The sequence below is a fragment of the Gossypium arboreum genome, chromosome 2 (genome assembly GCF_025698485.1).
Source record: "Gossypium arboreum isolate Shixiya-1 chromosome 2, ASM2569848v2, whole genome shotgun sequence".
Lineage (NCBI taxonomy): Eukaryota > Viridiplantae > Streptophyta > Magnoliopsida > Malvales > Malvaceae > Gossypium > Gossypium arboreum.
The window spans coordinates 72,665,668-72,689,380 of NC_069071.1; the positions used below are offsets into that span (position 1 = coordinate 72,665,668).

General features: G+C 36.7%; 2 non-coding genes across 2 annotated transcripts; both read left to right on the forward strand.

Moving 5' to 3' along the window:
- The first annotated feature begins 1,222 nt into the window (after positions 1-1,222).
- On the forward strand, positions 1,223-1,329 carry LOC128289458 (small nucleolar RNA R71). The gene has a single exon (XR_008279107.1). It is a non-coding gene; the product is annotated as a small nucleolar RNA R71 (small nucleolar RNA).
- An 8,806-nt stretch (positions 1,330-10,135) lies between these two features.
- LOC128289840 (small nucleolar RNA R71) lies at positions 10,136-10,242 on the forward strand. The gene has a single exon (XR_008279483.1). It is a non-coding gene; the product is annotated as a small nucleolar RNA R71 (small nucleolar RNA).
- Positions 10,243-23,713: the final 13,471 nt, after the last annotated feature.

Consider the following 23,713-nt stretch of genomic DNA (forward strand, 5'->3'; position numbering starts at 1 on the left):
ACCACAGTAAGATTCACCAATGTTATCGGGTATAGTAAATCTTCCTGGGTCTTTCAATCTCGGTGGCAGTTTGTTTTACAGGAACGCACTGCACTCCTTTGTCAAGGCAACAGTCTCATACTCACTCAGTCGTTTCTTCTTGGATAGTATATGCTTCATAAACTTCATAAACTTCATAAACATCCAAAAAATTCTTGAATTGCACCTCATGTTTCTACTTGTGTTGATGCAATCTTTGCGAATATAGAGGTGATGGAACTGTCGGTTGAACCGGACAACTTTTCTGAGTAGGTAAATCTACATCGAAAGAAGATGTTAAGGTATCTAAATTCACTTAGTTAGGATTTACCTTGTTAGACTTTGTAGATTCTGATTCCTTTGGTGTAGGAATTTCAACAGCTGGTTGATTATTCTCAACGGGATTTTCTTCGACATTAATCACTCAGGGTTCCAAAATTTTACCACTTCGCAATGCCACTTCCTTGATATGTTCTTTACCCAAATTCCTTGGATTCTCAGTATCGCTCGGTAAGGTTCCTTGCAGTCTATTACGAAGCTCTGTAGCTAACTAACCCATTTGGTTTTCCAAATTTTTTAGTGTTGCTGCTTGGCTTTGGATCAAAGCGTCATTCTTTGCCATGTACGCTTTCAACAAGTTCTCCATACTGTTTGATACCTCAACTTGAGGTGGTTTTGGAGCTTGCTAATTAAACCCTTGAGATTGGTTCAGTCTATGCTGAAATGAGTTGTGTTAGAATGATTACGCCATGAAGGATTATAGAAGTTAGCTTGGGGTCCTTGTCCACTCCTATTTTGATATTGGTTCCCTACATAGTACACTAACTCGGGATTTGATGGACAATTCTCAAAAAAATAACCTTCCCCACAGTACACACAGGAAACTACTTCGTACGAACTTGGTGGCTGAGCTGCAAAACTATTAGTACTATTAGCGGTAAACTGTTTTAACATAGAGAAAATAGACGATACCTAAGCTGATAATGAAGTGAGGGCGTCAACTTCATGAACTCTGGCTACATGTCCTCCTGAAGCTGTTTGACTTGCTGGCCATTGATAGTTATTACTCACGATTCTCTCGATGATCTTATAAGCCTCATTATAAGACTTAGACCAAATTGCACCATTTGCAGAAGCATCTCCCATCAATCTTGTATGTGCATTGAGACCATTATAGAATATCACCAACTAGATACAATGAGGAATCTCATGATGAGGACACTTATGAAGTAACTCCTTGAATCGCTCTCAGGCCTCATCCAAAGACTCATCATCCAATTGTTGGAAAGTTGTGATCTCGTTCCTCAACTTACCATTTTTGCGCGGGAAATACTTAACCAAAAATATCTTTGCTAATTCTTGCCATGTAGATATGAAACTTGGTGGCAATAAATTAAGCCATCATCGTGCTTGATCTCACAACGGGTACGGAAACAACTTCAGCCTCAGTGCATCTTCAGTCACACCGGCTATCTTGAATGAATCACTCACTTCCAAAAACAATTAAAGGTGGAGATGTGGATCTTCTGTGGGCATACCACTGAATTGGCCCACTGTTTGGAGCATTTGGAACATCACTTGTTTCAAATTTGTATTAGCCTAAATTGTAAATATAGATGATTGTTTTAGTTTATATTGTGATTCGGCTTAGGTGATTTAAATCATGAAATTATTTGAATAGGTTACATTATTATTGGATTGATATGTTTTGTTTGAGGTTTGGTAATGGAAGATTAGATTGTTAGGTTTAATATTTGAATTGAAATATGAAATATTTGTGGTTAAATATTTTGGTATATGATAGATAGGTACTATGGTTTATTTTGGCTTGAAAATAAGGTAATACAATGATTGTATTATGGGTATGTTCGATGCTCATTTTAAATAACTATAAGTGACCTATTTGTTTAAATGCCAAGTTATGAAATAGCATGTTTAGCTAAAAATTTGGATGATGAAAATGTTAGAACCTAATGAGGTTAAATTTGATAATGAATAGTTGTCTATTTGAATTGTTGGTTCAGTGAGTAATCATAAATGTGACATATATATGTAACAATAAAATTCGGCTTAAGTATGCAGTTCATGTGTGTGGTTGACTATATTAGTTAGATTGTGAATTAGTTTGGTATAACTTGATATCGTGATAAAGAAATGGTTCAATTTGGTTTGGTAAAATGCGTATAAAGTTATAATGTTTAAAATGCTAAGAATTAGTACTTGTATATAAAAATGGTTTGATAATGGTTAAAGTATAGTTGGTTATGTAACATCCTGAATTAGGGCCTAGTCAGAATAGTGGTTTCGAGACCACAAATCTGAGATAGAAATAATCATTTTATTTTTTTGGATGTTACGAGATCCATGATATATATGCTTGCCTGTGTGAAAATATTGATGAGAAATTTTACCGATAAAGTGTCCAATTAAGTTATTAGGACTAAATTTCAATAAGTGAAAAACATGTGTTCTAGTTGATTTAAGGGCTTAATTGTGATGAGATTTGAAATTTGAAGTCCTTATTTGGCAATTAGACCATTATATGTCATTATGGACAAAAATGGACATAGGAGGGATAAAATATCAAAGTTATAATTGATCGTGATGTGAATCGTGATAAGTTTTATAATTTATGAATGTCCATTCTCAAAAACTAACTATTATCACGACAAAGGCAAGTGCACCTTATCGAACAGTAGTATAGCTTATGGCAAGACTGGGATATCGAACCCAAAGGAACTAAAAGTACTAGTATTAACTTTCTTTTTATTATCTAGCCTAAAAATAAAAGGGGTTTGTTTTATCTAAACTAATTACTAAACTAAGAATGCACGGGAAGAAAATTGGGGAAATAACTTTTGGAAAAACTGAATGATTTGGACAATACCTAAGGGAAATATCCACCTAGACTTCACTATTATTGACTCTGAATCAGAAGATTTATTCACTTGACTTGATCCATAGAAATACCTAAGTTATATTATTATCTCTCTCGAGACTAACAACATCTAACCCTAGGTTGATTAATTGAAATCGCTTTCTAATTAAAACCCCTAGTGTTGCATTAACTCGATCTATGGATTCCCTTATTAGGTTTCACCCTAATCCGGTAAAATTATGTCACCCTATCTCTAGGCATGCAATCAACTCCACTTAATTATGTTAGATCTACTCTTAGACAGGGACTTTTGCTCCTCTGAATAAGCACATCAACACTTGAATCAATATCCTAGAATATTAAAGCAAGAATTAAGAACTCATAATTAAGAACAAGTCAAATATTTATCATATAATTCAGACAATAATAACAAGATCTGTCTTAGGTTTCATTCCCCTTAGGTATTTAGGGGGTTTAGTTCGTATTTATGAAAGAAAACATATCAAAAGAATAATGATAACAAAACATAAAGAAAACCCAAGAACTCTTGAAGGGAGTTGAAGGGAGATCTTCAGTCTTGAAAGTGAATTTGACTTCTGGGATGGATCAATCGGCTTTCCTTGAGTAATTCCTTTCCTCCTACTCCGTGTGTGTGTTTTTGGTACCTCCTGAGGTGTTTATATAGGCTTTAGAATGCTTCTAAACCCTCAAGAGTGGCCTTTTCCGAATAGAACTAGACTTGGGCTCGATAGGGACACACCCGTGTACGATTGCTTTAAGCCGTGTTCGAGTTTGTTGAATGGACACGGGGCGTGTGAACTACCCGTGTGAGGAAGTCCAAGCCATGTTGATTTCCCATGTTGACCCATTTTCTCCATTTTTGGCCCGTTTTTCGCTTTTTTTTACTCTCATATGATCTCCTAAGTATAAAACATGAAATTCAAGGATTTGGAGCATCGAATTCACCAATTCTGAGGATAATTCATCGAAAATTATGCTAGGCATGAGATAAAAATATGTATAAATTATGGTTTATCAAATACCCCCACACTTAGCGTTTGCTTGTCCTCAAGCAAAATCCACAACTCACAATTAAAATAAATTCTTTTCAACTTATAATTCTCATCAATTGTATCTCAAAATAATCCATAAGTACTCATGCATTGAAAATTCAACTTGAAGAACATCAAAGTTTCAAACATTCCAAGTTGAGCATTTTATCATGAAAACCTAGGTGTCTCCCCTCATTTAAGTAATCACCTTTGATTAAAAATATCACAGAGTTTCACATCCTTACTAAAGATTCACTCAAATGACTCGAGGTGTTTAAGGACAAGAAATTTAGTACTCAACAGTCAAAATGAAAAGTTATTACCATAGGCTTGCATGAAAATCAAATCTTCACCACTATATATTGAGATGATACATTAATCAAAAGGTCTTTAGAGGGTTGTAACGTGGCTTTGGTTAGGGGGTGTGGTTACAAGCTGAAAAAGAAGGTTAGAATCGAGATTGAATTGAAAAATTACCTAACTAGAAAAATACTACAACTTGATAAATTACATTTCTAAATAGAAAATCCTAGAATTGAACTTTTCTTCATGGGATAAAGAATTTAAATACTTAAGCTCAAAAACAAAGAATTACTACTAAAATGTGTGTATGTTGTTGTTGTTTTTTCTTTTTTTTTAAGAACAAGTCAAATAATATAGAACTTTGCTAATTATTACAATGAAAAATAAAACATAGCTAAGCAATAATTCAAATAAAATCTTGACAAAAATAGTGATCAATTTAGGGGATTTCAACAATAATGGGTTATGGGTTAATATTGAAGGTAAATCAATAAATGGCTTGTTAGGCTCAAAGGGGTTCACTAAGGGTTAATTATGAGGGTAGGCTTTTATGGAGTAAGTGGGTTAAACCTAAGTGCCTTTATCATCTCGACATATCAAATCAATGGTGTGGTCTTGACATGCATAATGAAGCAAGTTCTAGAATAACGATTCGATATTGACGCACTCAAAGCAACAATAAAAGTGAGCATGAAAGAAATAATATATGTTCTAAGGGCTCAAAATCTCACAAAAATTATGGCTTTTTGATGTTTATCTTGTGAATTTCAATTCAATATAATACCTAAACTTGGGAAAGAACCTAAAAATTTTTAATTTTCAAGAACCAACTTTTCATGCTTGATTCCTTAATTCCTTTAAAGTTTAAACAGTCAATGCATAAACGCCTATGTTTTAATTCAAGACATATCAATAAAAATCATAAATTAATCAAGATTCATTCTAATAGTGATATGAGTGATTCACGTGAGAATAAGACAAAATTCAGGGATTTTTTTTATAATGATATAAATAACCACCCACACTTAAGATGTAGATTGTCCACAATGTACAAAGATAGTATTACTGAACAATATAGATATAAGAGAGGGAGAGAAGTGAAACTTCCTGAATTTGTGGACGAATTCCTTGAATTGGAGTTATTGATAATAATCAGTCAAGGCAATGATGAGAGTGGAGGAGGATACTCCGGTGGTGGTAGAGGTTCGTTAGTCCATAAGTCCTGCGCCAAAAGAATATTATATCTGGTAGTAGCTATGGTCGTGGCTGAGCAGGACATGGCAGTCGTGGAGAACCTTTTCCAGTAGAGTTGCAATTTCCTAAGTAATAGTGAGCTTTGGAGCTCTTTATAACTGCGATAAAATCACTAACTCTTTAGGAAATATAAAGAAGCAAAATTACTTGTAAAGAAATAACCAAAAACATAAATTATCTAATATTAATTATAAAACCTAAAAATGGAATAGTATTAAATGGAAGTAAAATAAAAAGTACTTTAACAAGATAAATAAATATAAAAGTAAATATAAAAATAATAAATAAAAAGTCTTTAAACATCGTCATCGCCGGATGGTTCACGAGATGGTGGTTGCGATGAGATGGGAAGGTGCTGACAAATCTGATGTAGAGTAGCATCAATGTGATCAAAGTGCTGAAAACACTGCTACTCAAATCGAGTAAGGCGCTTAGAGATGTCAGAGTATGAAGTCGCCACATGAACTGGACGATGGATGGGTGGTGGCTGAAACGGGGGGTTCTCATGACGTGGAGGGACATCATCAGTAATGTGCTCTGGGTCCTCCTCCTCGATGAACTAGACCAAGCAGTACTGGGGAGGGTCAACTCCATGTCGACGCTCGATCATCCTCATATGTAGCATAGTCGAGATGCCTTGTGGGGACATCTGACCAATGAGGGTGAGGGAAGATGCTTGCGCCGTCGTGTTGAGGAGGCTGAAATACCGCGCTAGGTGAGTCACATAAGGGCCGAGGGATATGACTCCCTTCCTATGCTGCTCCATCTGATGGAAAATGGCGAGGGCAATGAAATAGGCAAGGTTGAAGATGTGCCCGTTCGCCATACTCCATAAAAATTAGGTGTCGTGAATGTTGACGATGCAGGTGCTCTCTCGTCGCCCTACCAGGGATGGCGTGTAATTACCTCAATATGGGGTGAGGGCCGATGCCTTAGAGTGGTTGGGGTCATAGGTAGCCGAAGCAGGAACGAGGGCCTTCTAGCAGTTAGAGGGAGACATGTGGATGTGGCGATAGAGGGTGCCAAAATCATTGTCATCCATGAACTCCTCTGTATAGAGCCCTAAAGCGACGCCTAACTCAGGTAGGCTTAACTGGCGGACTAAACTACTGAGACAGAACTGGACCGTTCCGAGATCATTGAACTCTGTCATAACTACTTGAAGATGGAAGGTCGAGTAGAGTTCGAGTTTGAGCTCGAGGTACGTTGGCTCGATGATCTCGAAACAGAGCCCCTATGGGTCAGTCGCCAGAAGGACTCGGACTGCATCAGCTAGTTAGATTTGTTCAAGTGTGGCCCAGTCAATGCAGCGGCCCACTCCTAGGGGTCGGGCCCGTAGTATTTGAAATAGTTCCTCTTACGATCCCTGTGAGAATTGGAGGAACGGGTGTCTGATCTCAGCAGTGGGACCTGAAGATGACACCGCTGCTTTTCACTTCTTCGAGGCGGGGAGGCGATTTTCTTGCCACGTGGATTTGACATGGTATCTGCAATGGTAAGACAAAGTTATAGGAATACCCCCAGGAATAGCATGGAAAGGTATGCAAGCATGTTAAAATTAAAGAAGAATACTTCATGAGTATTACAGGCAAAAGGGAAGATGTACCAAAATGTAACTAAATCCTAATGGAAAGATATATCAAGTCATTATTAACAATATGAACAAGAGAATAGTGCTAAATTGAGTTCCTAGTGAATGAATGCATGTGGGATTGATAATATGAAATATGGTGTGCGTAAGCATGAAATCCATGGAAACAATAGAAAAATGGATGAATGTAGCATAATGTATCGAATAAAATGGAAAATTTCTAACGAAGAGCATAAGCATTACTATCATTAGAACCATGAATATTAAGCAAAATAGTCAAATAACACAATAAAAAATCATAAAATTAGTAAAAGAATTGACGAGAATAGAGAGAAAAGTGTAAACAAATGCAATAGCTTGGTAGAGGGAGGAGTTTGGGTCGTCGATGGTGGTGCTGTGGTCGGCGCACACGCGTGGCAGGGAGTGTGTATGAAAGGATTCCGACAGTTAGGGTTTGATATTTGGGGAAGGGGATGATGAATAGTGGGGGGTTTTTTTATATAGATTTTGGGGCACACGACCGTGGGACATGCTCGTGTGTCCTAATTTTAGCCCGTGTGTATCGTGATTTTCAAATTTGGGCGCGTCTGAAATTCAGCCCATGCCCATGTTCTTTGGGCGTGTTGATGCACACGGCCATGTCACATGGCCGTATTCTGCTTCATTCGCTTCTCACACGCTCGTGTATGGATGTCTACTCACGTGTTATTTTATCAGTCTTGACCATGGGTAGTGAGCATGGGCGTGTCGCACGCCCGTGTTGTTTTCTCAGTTTCAACCATGGCCTCTAGACATGGGCGTGTTGCACGCCTGTGTTGTTTTGATAGATTCACCCATGACCATGTTGCACGACCGTGGCAACTTATTGACTACCATGTTGGGGAAAAATTTTTCCCAGATTTCACACAGCCGTATCGCACGACCGTGTTGCCTTCCGTGGTATGGGCACGGCCTAAGGCAGGCCCGTGTACCTTGCCGTGTTGTTCTGGAAAACTTGTGTTCAGTGACTCAGTTAGTAAAGTAAATGTTAAAAACTACAATTTAAAGAAGTTAACACTATTAGTGCTCGGGTTGCCTCCCGAGAAGCACTTTTTATAGTCTAAGCTCGACCTCTCTGTTGCGTGGTCATGGTGGTGCGAGGAGTTTACACTCCTCATTCCTGCTATCAATTTTATCAAAATAAGGTTTTAGATGAGTACTATTTACCTTGAAAGTACCGAATTTGGGATGAATTACCTTGACTGTGCCGTACGGGAAAATGCATCTAATAGTACTTTGTCTCCAACCTTAAGTTGATTTGGTGAAATATTGAGCTCGTCATGGCGTGGTTTTGGTCTATCATGCGCTCTCGATTTTGTGTCCGCCATTCATCTAGTTTCTCGACCTGTAGCCTTCGTTCTTCATAGATGGATCCTTTATCGTTACTCGAACATGGCTTAGGTGTGTTCTTTGAATGTGTTTCCTGCAAAGAAGGTTTCACCACATGATCAGTATTAGTAGTACGGTTTATACAATCACCCTCAATATTTGATGTGTTACTTGAATTACGAGCTTGAAGAGTAATTGTTTTCTCACCCACACGAAGTGTGAGTTCACCTGTACCAATATCAATTATAGTTCTAGCAGTTGCTAAAAAGGGCCTTCCTAAAATTAAAGGCACGCCACTATCCTTTTCTATGTCTAGAACAACAAAATCAATTGGGAATATGAATTTGTCAATTTTAACGAGTACATCTTCAATAATACCCCTTGGAAATCTGATTGTTTTATCTACTAATTGAATGCTCATCCTAGTTTGTTTGGGTTTTCCAAGACTTAGTTGTTTAAACATTTTATAAGGCATGACATTGATACTAGCCCCTAAAATAGCCAAAGCATTATTAACATCTAAGCTACCAATTAAACAAGGAATCGTAAAACTCCCTGGATCTTTTAATTTGTTGGCCAGCTTATTCTGTAGTATGGCTGAGCAAATTGCATTTAACTCCACATGCGATGCCTCATCCAACTTTCGCTTATTTGTTAAAAGCTCCTTTAAGAATTTGATTGTGTTTGGCATCTACGAAAGAGCTTAAATAAACAGTAAGTTAATATGTAATTTTTTTAATAATTTAAGGAATTTACCGACTTGTTCGTCTATGCAGTCTTTCCTTGTCGCATTGGGGTATGGCATACGAGGTTCGTACTCTTTACTTACCAGTGTTTGTTCACTGTGGTGCACCTCACCTTTGCTTTTACTTACCACAATTCCTTGCCTCGGTTCTGGTTCAAGTTCGACTAACCCTTCCTTATCTTGAATGGTAATTGCATTGAGCTGTTCCCTTGGGTTAGATTCAATGTTACTCGGTAGGCTACCTTGTGGTCGTTTAGAAATCAATTTGGCAAGTTGGCCTATCTGAGTGTCGAGCCCTTCGATCGACGCTTGTTGATTCTTAAGTGCTATTTCGGTATTCTGAAAGTGAGCTTCTGACACCGAGATAAACTTTATTAGCATCTCCTCAAGGCTCAACTTCTTTTCCTATTGGTAAGGTGGTTGTTAAAAACTTGGAGGATGTTGTGGCCTTTGATTCCCTTGACCACCCCACGAGTAGTTGGGATGGTTCCTTGAACTTGCATTATATGTGTTACTATATGAGTTATTTTGAGATCTAGAATTATTATTACATATATATTGGACTTGTTCCTCCTCGATGCTAGGGTTGAATGGTTGATATTTTTTGTATGCTCCTCCTCCATTTGAATCGCACCTCATCACTGGATGTACTTGAGTAGAACCACACAAACCGTCAATCTTTTTATTTAAGAGTTCTACCTGGTTAGATAGTATTGTAATCGCATCGAGGTCGAAAACACCAGCTGCTTTTGTCGGCTTTGTTCTTATGACTTGCCACTGACAGTAACAGTGACATCTCTTCAATAAATTCGTCAGCCACTTCAGGTGTCTTGTTATTGATAGTCCCACTAGCAGCTGCGTCGATAAGTTGCCTTGTTGAGGGGTTTATTCCGTTGTAAAACATTTGAACCTGCAACCATAAAGGTAACGCATGGTGAGGGCGCCTTCTCAATAGGTCCTTGTATCTCTCCCATGCATCATAAAGTGTCTCTAAATCCATCTGCACAAAAGAAGAGATATTATTCCTCAACTTAGCCGTTTTAGTCGGTGGAAAATATTGAAGTAAAAATTTTTCGGTTATTTGTTCTCAAGTAGTGATTGACCCTCGTGGTAACGGGTTCAACCACTGTTTAAATTTTTCCTCAATGAAAAAGGGAATAACCGAAGGTGAATGGAATCATCAGAAACGCCATTGATTTTAAATGTGTCGCAAAACTCCAGAAAATTCGCCAAGTGATTGTTTGGATCCTCATCCTGAAAACCATCAAACTGAACAAATTGCAATATCATTTGAATCCTGTTAGGTTCCAGTTCAAAATTATTTGCAGTAATAGCAGGTCTAACTATACTTGACTCAGTTCCTGTTAAATTCGATTTAGCATAATCATGCATAGTGCGTGGAGCAAGATTCTGATTTACTAGATCAGTAGCAATTGGAGGAGGTAGCGGGTTTTCCTAATTTTTAGCCATCTCCTCGGTTGATGTGTAGATATCGTCCTCTTGATCTTCTTCTGTGTATCTTAGACTTCGCCTTATTTCTCTTCAGTTTCCGCGAGCTGTGCGATCGATCTCACTATCAAAAAGTAATGGTCCCGAAGGGTTTCTTCTAGTCATACACTATAAAAACCTGCCAGAAGTGAATAAACGAAAAATTAAAAAATAAAATAAAAATTTAAATTGCAATAAAATAAATGGATAAAGTAATAAAAATTAAGTGTTCCTAATATCTTAGCTCCCCGGCAACGGCGCCAAAAACTTGATCGTGATGTGAATCGTGATAAGTTTTATAATTTATGAATGTCCGTTCTCGAAAACTAACTATTATCATGACAAAGGCAAGAGCACCTTATCGAACAGTAGTATAGCTTATGGCAAGACTGGGATATCGAACCCAAAGGAACTAAAAGTACTAGTATTAACTTTCTTTTTATTATCTAGCCTAAAAATAAAGGAGTTTGTTTTATCTAAACTAATTACTCAACTAAGAATGCACAGGAAGTGAATTGGGGAAATAACCTTTGGGAAAACTGAATTATTTAGACAATACCTAAGGGAAAAATCCACTTAGACTTCACTTGTTATTGACTCTGAATCAGGCGATTTATTCACTTGACTTGATCTGTAAAAATCCCTAAGTTATATTATTATCTCTCTTGAGACTAACAACATCTAACCCTAGGTTGAATAATTGAAATCTCTTTCTAATTAAAACCCCTAGTGTTGCATTAACTCGATCTATGGATTCCCTTATTAGGTTTCACCCTAATCCGGCAAAATTATGTCACCTTATCTCTAGGCGTGCAATCGACTCCGCTTAATTATGTTAGATCTACTCTTAGACAGGGACTTTTGCTTCTCTGAATAAGCACATCAACACTTGAATCAATATCCTGGAATATTAAAGCAAGAATTAAGAACTCATAATTAAGAACAAGTCAAATATTTATCATATAATTTAGACAATAATAACAAGATCTGTCTTAGGTTTCATTCCCCTTAGGTATTTAGGGGGTTTGGTTCATATTTATGAAAGAAAACATATCAAAAGAATAATGATAACAAAACATAAAGAAAACCCAAGAACTCTTGAAGGGAATTGAAGGGAGATCTTCAATCTTGAAGGTGAATCTGGCTTCTGGGATGGATCAAATGGATTTCCTCGAGTAATTCCTTGCCTTCTACTCCGTGTGTGTGTTTTTGGTATGTCCTGGGGTGTTTATATAGGCTTTAGAATGCTTCTGAACCCTCAAAAGTGGCCTTTTTCGAATAGGACTAGACTTGGGCTCGATAGGGACACGCCCGTGTGTGATTGCTTCAAACCATGTTCGAGTTTGTTGAATGGACACGGGCGTGTGAACTACACTTGTGAGGAAGTCCAGGCTGTGTTGATTTCCCATGTTGACCCATTTTCTCCATTTTTGGCCCGTTTTTTGCTCTTTTTACTCTCCTATGCTCTCCTAAGTATAAAACATGAAATTAAAGGATTAGGAGCATTGAATTCACCAATTCTAAGGATAATTCATCCAAAATTATGCTAGGCATGGGATAAAAATATGTATAAATTACGGTTTATCAATAATGGAAGGGCATTTTGGTCCATTGGTAAATAAAAGAAGTAAAAGGGAAAAATAGTCAAAATTGTTGTCCATCTTCATCCTCCTTGGTCGAATTTCATAAGAAGCCATAGCTAGGGTTTCTTTCATCTTTCCAGCTCAAAGTAAGTGCATTCTATCCTCATTTTTAATGTTCTTTATATTTTTCAAATCATTGTAGCTCGATTTAGCTATTTGTATCTTTAATTTGAGCTAGGTTTCATGTTCAAAAACATGCCCATGAATGAAATGCTTGTGCTTTGATGTCTAATGGAAGAATATGGAGGTTTTTGGTGAAATTGATAAAAGGGACCTAATTGTAAAAGTTGTAAAAACTATGTGTAAATGTGTAAATAAAAGAAAAATGTGGGTTGGTATAAGAGGGAAAATGATTCAGCTAGGCTTGAATAATGAGAAAAATGGGTACTTTTCATTTTACGAGCCTAGGGGCAATTTTGTAATTTTGTAAAATTTTAGGGGCAAAATTGTAATTTTTCCATATCGTGATTTTTTGACTGAAATGAATAATGCGTGTATTATATAAGCTAAATGTGCTATTATAGATCAAGAGGGACGAGGGATAGACCTTTACTGAGGAAAAGGCAAGGTTGTGGACTAAATCGTAAATTTGCCATATTTTGTTCTGAGGTAAGTTGTGTGTAAGTAATTCAACAACTCCAATATTACTTATTTAATTTTTGACATTATATGACACATGTATGTATGCTTTAAAAAAATGACTTGTGATGATCCAATGAAAGTTTAAGGATAGCCTCGTGTCTCGGAAGCTCGGCTGACCCAAAGGAATTGTAATAGCTCGTTTTTAGGGTTAATTGAAACAGTGGTTTCGGGGCCACCAAATCCGACGAGTAGGTTTGTAAATATTATATTTAATATTTACGAGTTAATTGCAATTTTAAAAATGTTTTTGATATTGTGATATTTGTTTTATAAGTGATTTATTATGTTCAAGTGGTATGACCCTAAGGTCAAGTGGGTTTAGGAAATGAGGTATCGGGACCTCATTTCTATAAAATGAGTCGTAAATATTTTTATAAATATCTACGGAGTGGCAAAAAGATGGTATTAAAGTTTCATTGAAAAATTTTATCGTTTCGATAGTTAATTAAGCAAAAAGGACTAAATCACGTAAAATGCAAAAGTTGCATTCTAATTGTTTAAGTGTTTATTTTCCATGTTTTACTAAAGTATAAGTCCCTATTTATCAATTAAACCATTACTTTATGATAGTGGAGATTGGTGGTTTGGCATATATGAAATTATGTACTATTATAAAGGACAAAAAGGTAAATGGAATATTAAAATGTATTAAATAAAAATAAAACATAAAATGGCCATGCAAATTTTATTTCTTGGCCGAATATGGAGGAGAAAAAGAAAGCCATTGAAGCTTCCTTATTTTCAGCACTTGCATGAAGTGATTTAGGTATGTTTTGTGTTCGGTTTTTGATAATTTTTATGTTTTTGAGATCATTGCTTCGTATTCTAGCTAGCCCGTATCTCCGATTTCAAAACTGTTGAAGTATTTGAATGTTTCCATTATTGAATGCATGAGTATTTTGATAGTTGATGATGGAAAATAAATTATTGTTGTTGGATATACATGTTTTGTAAAGTGAATTTTGGTAAAAATGTCAATTTTGGATTAAATTGTGAATTATTGAAATTATATGGTTGAAAGTGTGAATAAATGAAAATATGGGCTGTTATGAAGTTGTAGCAAATTTGGCTAGGCATAGGTTTGGCCAAAATTGAATGAATTTAATTTTTCGAGCTTAGGGACTAAATTGTAAAGAAGTTGAAATATCAGGGGTAAAAATATAATTTTGCCATAAAATAATTTATGGGCTGTTTTAATACCATGAATATTCGGTTAAGCTTAATTATGGTTAAAATGGTTAATTTGCATTTTTTAGCTCGAGGACTAAATTGAATAAAAGTGAAACTTTAGGGTAAAATAGTAATTTTACCAAAATATGAAATTGAGTTAAAATTAATAGAATATGAATTGTAATAGTTGAATTTGATTGATTAGATCAAGTTAAGCCTCGCATTGAGTCTATATCGAGGAAAAACGAAGTATCGGATTAAATCGATCTAATTTATTATTCTTATGAACGAGGTAAGTTCGTATGTAATAAGCATTGTTAAATTTATGTTTCTAATGCTTTTATATCGTATAAATTGTATATCGTGAATATTTTAATGTCGACGACATATCGACAAAATGGGCACTTAGTGTGCGGGCAATCAAATATGGTACTCGATTATACGAAATATTGAGAATGACACTTAGTGTACGAAATATTGAGAATGGCACTTAGTGTGCGAGATATTGAGAATGACACTTCGTGTGCAAAATATCGAATGATTCAAAGGGTAATTATAAATTGTGATTGAATGATTAAATAGAGTAAAGTGAACAGGTATACATGCTATATTATATTAATTGTTTATGAGACGAATTTATAATGGTGATATTCGGGCTTTGAGCCTAGCAAGCTTTAAGCTGGTGAATAATATTATCGGGCTTCGGGCCTAGTAGGCTATAATGCCGGTGAAATGATATCGGGCTTCAAGCCTAGCAGGCAAAATGCCGGTGAATGAGTTTAGACTTAAAATCTAGTAGGCTTCGTGCCGGTGATGAATTCGGGTTTAAAACCTAGCAGGTTAAATGCCGGTGATTTGATAAAAGTCTAAGACTATGAGACCTTGTGTTAAATCGGCAATTGAATTCGTTCAATACATTAAGTTGGCCAGGTATGTGATATACACTTATGCATGTTAGATCGATTGGAATTGAATCATGAATGTGAAATGATAAGCATAGATGAAAATGCCTATGTCATATATGTGAGTAAGGGTAAAACCATCGTAAATTATCGATAAGGGTGGGCTATGTTCGGAACCATCTTATAATTGCTAATTTGAATGGTTGTGTGCGAATCATTGAGCATGATGTATTGTATTGAGATGATGCTTAAGTGAAATTATAGAATTGTGATGAAATTGATTGGTGATATACATGTTTAAATAAAGTGAATGCAAAGAATGTGTGAAAGAGTAAATTTGTAATAAATCTGTTTGGGACAGCAGCAGTAACGTGATTTTGGAAAATCACCATAAATTGTGGGAGTTGATTTAGAAGCTGAATAAATTATGTAATTAAATCTTAATGAGTCTATTTTCTTATAAAAGAAACCATGAAAGAAAAGAAATGCTGATAATGAGATATTTGAAGTGGCGTGGGATAGAGTCAAATGACTTCGGGGTCCCTTGTTCTGTTTTTAGAAAATCATTATAATTTGTTCAAAAATATTTATAAGATAAAATTTATATTCTTAGACTCCTTAATGAGTCTAGTTTCAAATGAAATCAACGAGAACATATTTTGAATTCTGTACAATGAGAAATTTGATTCAGTAGTGAAGAGTGGTCGATTAGTCAAAGCAAGTGAAACAGGGAAACTTTAAGAAAAATCTGGTATTGATTGGCCAAACCAAAAATTCTTAAAATTTTATGGATGAAAGATATATGAGTCTATTTTCAGGGAAATTTAACGACAATTGAATTGGAGTTTCTTAGCTCCAGTTATAAATAATTTAGTGATTGTTGCTCAGGAAGACAACTTGTAGTGAATTTGTGATTATGTTGTAAACATTGATAAAACTTGTTAATGAGTTGCTTATTGTTTTCTTATGAACTTACTAAGCATAAAGCTTACTCCCCTTTTCTTTCCCATATTCCTTAGGGTTGCCAGGTTAGCTCGGGTTGGAGGCCGTCAGAGATATTATCACACTGTCGAGTTAACGCTATTGGTGTAAGTAAATCCTAGTGTTTCGAGTCTATGGCATGTATAGGGTTTTAATGTTGAGTTTGTGATATTATGATTTAGCCAAAGGTGGTGGCTTGTATTGATAAAGTGTTGTAGCCATGTGAATTGGCCTATGTTGGCTAATGATGTTGTGGGCCTAAATGTTTATTCATATATATGTATGATACTATATCTTGTGATATGGCTTATAGTATGTATGCCTAGAGATTGAAATGAGATTCATTGATGAGTTAGTAACTGGTGCAAGATTTGGTGATTGGTAAATAGTTAATAATGCCTCATGAATGGTTTTTGGAAATGATTATGTATGCTTAGTGATGGACATGAGGTTCGTGATGTAATGATAGTTATGACTAGTATGTGGTAATGATGTGGGCAAATTCTATAATATTTATTGCATAAGAAAATGACTTGAGCATAACATGTTTGTAGATGTTTAAGAGCTCATTTATGTCATGTTGTATGTTATTGGATAAGTATGTATCTATGCATGTGGTGTGAGAGTGACAAAGGCTTGGTAAATAGCCTATTTACAGCCCACAGACTTGAGCATACTGAGCGTGTGAAGCCTTAACGCAAGAGATTTTTCTAAGTTTTTCATGAGTTCTCGGTTGGGTCTGAACCACCCGGATGTATGTTTTGGGCGTCGAAGTCTGTATATGGGACAGATTGCATGTGAAAAGAAAAGTTTTAAATTGAACAAAATTTTATGGCCCGATTTTTGTGTGATTGATTGAGTTTTTAATTATTTGAGATTTCATGGCCCTGTTTAGTATGGAAGTGTTAGTAAAAGTCAGGTAGCACCTTGAACCCTATTTCGGTGTCAGATACGGGTGAGGGGTGTTACATTTAGTGGTATCAGAGCTGTGGTTTAGTCAATTCTCGGACTAACTTAGCGTATGTGGGTCTAGCTATACATGCCATATTACTACTCGTGATAGTGTGACATCTCCCGGCTCTAACGAAATGATTTTGTAAGACAAATATGCTTTCCAATCGAGCTACTTTTCATAGTACAGAATGTTATGCTCAAACGTTTGAGTGAAAATGTGTTGGTGATGGGTTGAAACTCAAAAAAAAAAAAGGTATGAATCAGAATGCATGATATTCTGCTATTGATAAATGTTATAATTGTAACACCCTTACAATTCTATCATCAGGAACAGGATACAAGGTATTACGAACATAACACATACCATTAAACATAACCGAAATATAAATATGTCATCCAATTTGATAGTGCATCATTATAATATATGTCTTGAACAATATTAGCCAACTTTAATGGCTTGTACAAATTAGTTTGGTCGAAAATCAGTAACTAATATTTTAAACCTAGACAAATATGACACGTAACAAAATAATTAAGCCTACTATACATGCCATAATTCAAAACGTTTAGTTCAAATACCCTAAAGTATGATAGTGCGGGTAGATCTTCACGATCCTTAACTCTGAGCAAGCCGAAGAACACTATAAGACAAAAGAGAGAAACAAAGTAAGCTTATAGCTTAGTAAGTAAGTATGTAAATACTAATAAAAAAAATCTAACATGTTTACACAACAATTCAAGTATATCTACTTTAACTTCACTATTCATTCCACTTTGATTAAGCTGTCTCTGCTGCGTCATATTCACTAAATAAATCATAACTCGAGTTACAAAACTCGAAATTCAAATCCGTAAAATTTCCCTGAATCTAGACTCATAAAGCTTTTTGCTAATTTTTTTCTATAATTTTTGGTTCAGCCAATTAGTACATTTTATTAGTTAAAGTTTCCCTTGTTACACAGATCGACTGATCTTGTAACACCCCTAACTCGTGACCGACGCCGGTGACGGACACGAGGGGTTAACGGCCAAATCCTTTCAAGATACCTACCAATTTGACATTTCCAGTCAGGCTGGAAAACTGCCTCACCGTTGCCTTAAAAATCATATCTCGAGTTTCAAAACTCGGAAACTGGTTTCGTAAATTTTCCTGAATTTAGACTCATATACCCATCCATGGATTTATTTTAGAATTTTGGTTGGGCCAATTGGTACAGTTTATTAGTTAAAGTCACCCATGTTACAGGGATCGACTGCTCTGACCTTCGCGCGTTACAACTTGGATATCTCTCTGTACAGGGCTTTAATACTGGTGCCATTTGTTTCTAATGAAACTAGACTCAAAATGGAATCTGTACATACAAGGCATGACTCCTAATTCTTTCTGGATAATTTATGGTAAATTTTCAAAGTCGCGACAGGGGACCCAGAAACCGTTCTGGCCCTGTCTCACGAGAACTTTAATATTTCTCAGTATACTGCTCATATGGTCGTTTCGTTTCGTCCCTATAAAAATAGATTCATCAAGGTTCAGTTCCATAATTTACTAACTATTTAATTCTACTTCTACTATTTTTAGTGATTTTTCAATCTCATCACACTGCTGCTGTCCGCAACAGTTACTGCAGTAGACTATGCCAATTTCATGAATTTTCCCTTGGCCTTAATTATCCATCATACATGACACAAATTATGGCCACCTTATCAAAATTAGAGTTTCTAAGACTCGTGGCTATAGGCTCTAGCATCCCACTCGGCGACCACATAGGCCATTTTCGCATGGCTTAAAGTTTACAACCCACAATCCGACAAAATATAATAGCCTATACATGCCAAATGTTCTACAACAACAAAAACAATACCACAAGATTTCAGCCGTTGTGATGACTTCACGACGGTCCCGATCACGCAAACAATACGAGTCCGAGAGACCTAAAATGGGTGACAAGAAAAAACACCGAGTGAGTTTACAACTCAGTAAGTCATAAGCATTAATCAATCCACTGATAAAGTTACTACTACATGTACAACAAATGAGGCTAGGTACTCGTCCATATCGAATCTATACCATAATACCTCGGACCTTTCGGTCCAATCTAAATACCAATTCATACATCCACATTTCATATTCTACACAACAAGATAATCGAAGCATTTTTACACATTAACTCATTTTCTAGCACAACCATACACATTTCAATCATCACATAGATTTAAGGCTTACCAATTTCAATCCCCAAGCATGAACGAATTCTCTATTCGTCATGAGCTCGAGGTACTTACCCGATCCGCTGTCCATACTCAATTCAATGGAGACACACCCTCCATATATATAGAGTACGCACACACAGTGCTTACCACTCGATTTCGCACACTTAGTGCCACGTAATTTAAGCTCGCACACACAGTGCCATACCCTCCGAACTCGTACACCCAGTGCCGTATTTTTCCAGCTTGCACACTTAGTGCCAAATATTTCCAGCACGTACACTTAGTGCCATATATTTCCAGCACGCACACTTAGTGCCAATCTCGTCACCATACACACGTATTGCCCGCACACATAGTGCCGAAAGCAAACTTTCTACACATTCCACTATTTCTTTTACATTCAACAATTATCCTCATTCCATACACATACAATTTCATTTATACATATATATAGCATTCCATTAAACACAATTGCATAGATTTTCCAATCATTTAAGCAATATCAAACATATGTGCTTAATGACTTACCTTGTCTTTGGGTAAATAATTCCAAGTCGGCTACTCGATGATCTTCGATTTCCCTTGTTGGACGCCTCTCCTTAGGATCTTGAGCTTAAACAAATAAATTAACTCATTCAACCGCTTTGGTACATATATTGGTATCCACATTTTAATGATCTTATGACATACGAACGACATGGTAAAATTTTTATCTTACTACCTTACGTTCTTAGCTATTCGCTAATAGCCTTATGCAATTACCATACTATCAATAATCCAATCATACATACACATATACATATTCGTATATTAGGTAACCACCCTTACTAATTACCCATTTTAGTCAATTTTATACAATCGAAGGCAATATCATAAATGGGTATACTTATATAGCCGAATGTGCTAAATTTGATCTAACATCACCTATACACTTGATTGAATGGCGAATACCTATACTATCAATTATAGTGTCACTTTTATTCTTTCAAGCACATAGTTTCCTCCCATGAACACTTGGCGAATTTTCTTTTCTCTTCTAGCATAGCTTCACATCTCAAAATTAAGAGTTGCAAATTACAATTAGGTTACAACAATGCCCATAATTGACCGAATGCCTAAGCTCAACTAAGCCAAAAATTCATTCAACATCTTTTAATTTGCCCTTCACTATTTTCTTCAATTCATCAAATACAAAGTGGTTTACATCTAGTATTAAACCAAACTTGCTAGCACACAACATTCCTTAACCGAATGTTATAAACCCAAGCTACATATATTGTTCATTAAGACCCTTCGATGGCCACATTTGGCACCCCCTTATGAACAAACCAATTTCAACCTTCAAAAGAAAAAAACATATGCACCAAGAGCTTCAACTACTTGGCGAATATCAAACCTCCAAACAACAAAATTTAATCCATGAAATGAGTAGAACTTGAACTAATCACCTCATTTATACCTAAATTTCCAAGGATTTCAAAGTGCTTACCTCTTCCTAAGCATCATCCAAGCCAAATCATGAACCAAAGAATTCCATTCTTCCTCCTCCTTCAAGTCACGGCAATGGAGAAAAGATGAGCATTTTTTTTTTTCTTTTCTTTTCTTCTTTACTAACATTATTTTATCTCCAATGACCCATTCCTTATTATTAAAATCTAATTAAACATATATATTGCCCATCAATATCCCATCTTGGCCGCCACCATTAATAAATTGGGCAATTTGACATGCAAGTCCACCTTTGTGTTAACATGCACTAATAAGCCATTTAAAATTAGCCTATCATATTTCACCATGTCTCACATTGATCCCTATTTAATAATTTCTCATACAATTTGTAAAATTTAAGAATGAAACTTCCACATGTGCATGTACACACACAATAAGCATAGAATATAACAATTAATTATTTTTATGACTCGGTTTTGTGGTCCCGAAACCACTTTCCGACTAGGGTCAATTTTGGGCTATCACAACTCTCCCCACTAAAAAATTTTCGTCCCGAAAATCTTACGATAAATAGGCTCGGTATCGCTCTTTCATAGAGTCCTCGAGTTCCCAAGTGGCTTCTTCAATTCCATGTTTATGCCACAACACCTTCACTAACGAGATTTTCTTATTATGCAACTCTTTTACTTCACGCATCAAAATGCGAACGGTTCCTCTTCATAGCTCAAATTAGGTGAATCTCAATCTCGGATGGAGCAATTACGTGCGATGGATCGACCTATATCGTCAAGCATCGAGACATGAAAACATTGTGAATCTTTTCGAGCTCGGGGGCAAAATCAAACGATCACGCGATCGACCGACTCGTTCGGATATCTCATATGGCCCGATGAACCTCGGGCTCAATTTGCCCTTACGGCCAAATCTAAGCACTTTCTTCCGAGGTGAGACTTTGAGAAATACCTTGTCTCCAACCCGATATTCAATATCTTTTCTTTTCAAATCCGCATACGACTTTTGGCGATCCGGCGACTTTCAAACTTTCACGAATTACTCGAACTTTTGCTCGGCATCCTTAACTGAGTCAACCTCAAGATTTTTCCTTCACTAAGTTCATCCGAATAATGGGGTACGGCATTTACGACCGTATAAAGCCTCGTAAGGCGCCATCTTGATACTTGATTGAAAGCTATTGTTGTGGCGAATTCAACCAAAGGTAAATACCGTTCCCATGCCCCACTAAACTCAAGGATGCAACATCTCAACATATCCTCGAGTATTTGAATTATCCGTTCGGATTGACCATCGGTTTGGGGTGAAAAGTGCTAAAATGCGTTTGGTACCCAAAGCCTCTTGCAATTTCTTCCAAAACCGCGACGTAAATCTTGGGTCTCTATCCGACACGATAGAAATAGGTACCCCATGCAATCGAACAATTTGGGAGACGTATAATTCTGCCAACTTATCGAGCGAAAAATCCGTGCGGACAGGGATAAAATGAGCAGACTTGGTCAGTCTATCAACAATGACCCAAACCGAGTCTTTCTTATTCTGAGTCAATGGTAACCCAGACACAAAGTCCATTGTTACTCGATCCCATTTCCATTCGGGTATCATGATCGGCTGAAGTAATCCCGATAGCACTTGATGTTCCGCTTTCACTTGTTGGCATATCAGACACCTTGAGACAAATTGAAATGTCTCGTTTCATACCGCCACCAAAACCGACGTTTGGTCATTGTACATTTTAGTACTACCGGGTGGATTGACATTCGACTACAATGGGCTTCATTTAGAATTATCGAAATAAGTTTCAATTCTTTGGAACACAGACGACTTCGAACCTCAAACAATCGTCATCATCAATTTGAAACTCGATTCCTTGTTCGTAACACACTCAAACCCGTTTTGCAAGCAACTCCTCATCAACTTTCCGAGCTTCCCGAATTTGATGAGCCAACAATGGTTTGGCCTTTAATTCGGCTACTAACACATTGCGGGTAGAATAGACAAGTGTACATTCATCGTCAGTAAAGCAAGCGGTGATTTCGACTTAAGGCATCCGCAACCACATTAGCCTTTCGGGTGATAATCAATGACGAGTTCATAATCTTTCAACAACTCGAGCCATCGTCTTTGTCGCAGATTTAAGTCTCTCGAGTCATCAAATATTTGAGACTTTTGTGATCCGAATACACATGGCACTTCTCACCAAATAAGTAATGTCGCCATATCTTCAAGGCGAACACGATGGCGACCAATTCGAGATCATGGGTTGGATAATTTTTCTCATGTGGCTTTAATTGTCTCGACACATAGGCCACAACTCGACCTTCTTGCATCAATACGCAACCTAACCCAAGTAGGGAGGCATCACTATAGATGACAAACTCTTTGCCGATTCGGCCGTACTAGAACCGAGCTTTCGTCAAATGGGTTTTCAATTGGTGAAACTTTTTGACACTTTTCCGTCCATTCAAATTTGACATCTTTCAAGCGGTTTTGTCATGGGTGTGGCCATCATCGAGAATCCTTTTACAAACCGTCGGTAGTAACCGCAAGCCCCAAAAAGCTCCTAACCCGATAACATTCCTTGGAGGTTTCCAATTGACTATGGCGAAATTTTGTTCGGGTCCACCCGACACCGTCACGGACACCACGTGCCCCAAAAGCTAACCTCTTTCAACCAAAATTCACATTCTTGAACTTTGCGATAATCGCTTATCTCGTAAGATTTGCAACACTAGCCTTAGGTGTTCAAGATGTTCGATTTCATCTCTCGAATAGACCAAAATGTCATCGATAAATACAATTACGAACCGATCCAAGTATGGCTGAAAATTCTATTCATTAAATCCATAAACACCGTGAGGGCATTAGTGAGCCCAAACGGCATTACCAAGAATTCATAGTGACCGTACCTCATTCTAAAAGCGGTTTTGGGTATGTCCGATTCTCGGACCCTCAACTGATAGTACCCCGACCTCAAATCTATCTTTGAAAACACCGAGGCTCCCTTTAATTGATCAAACAAATCGTCGATTCGTGGCAATGGATATTTATT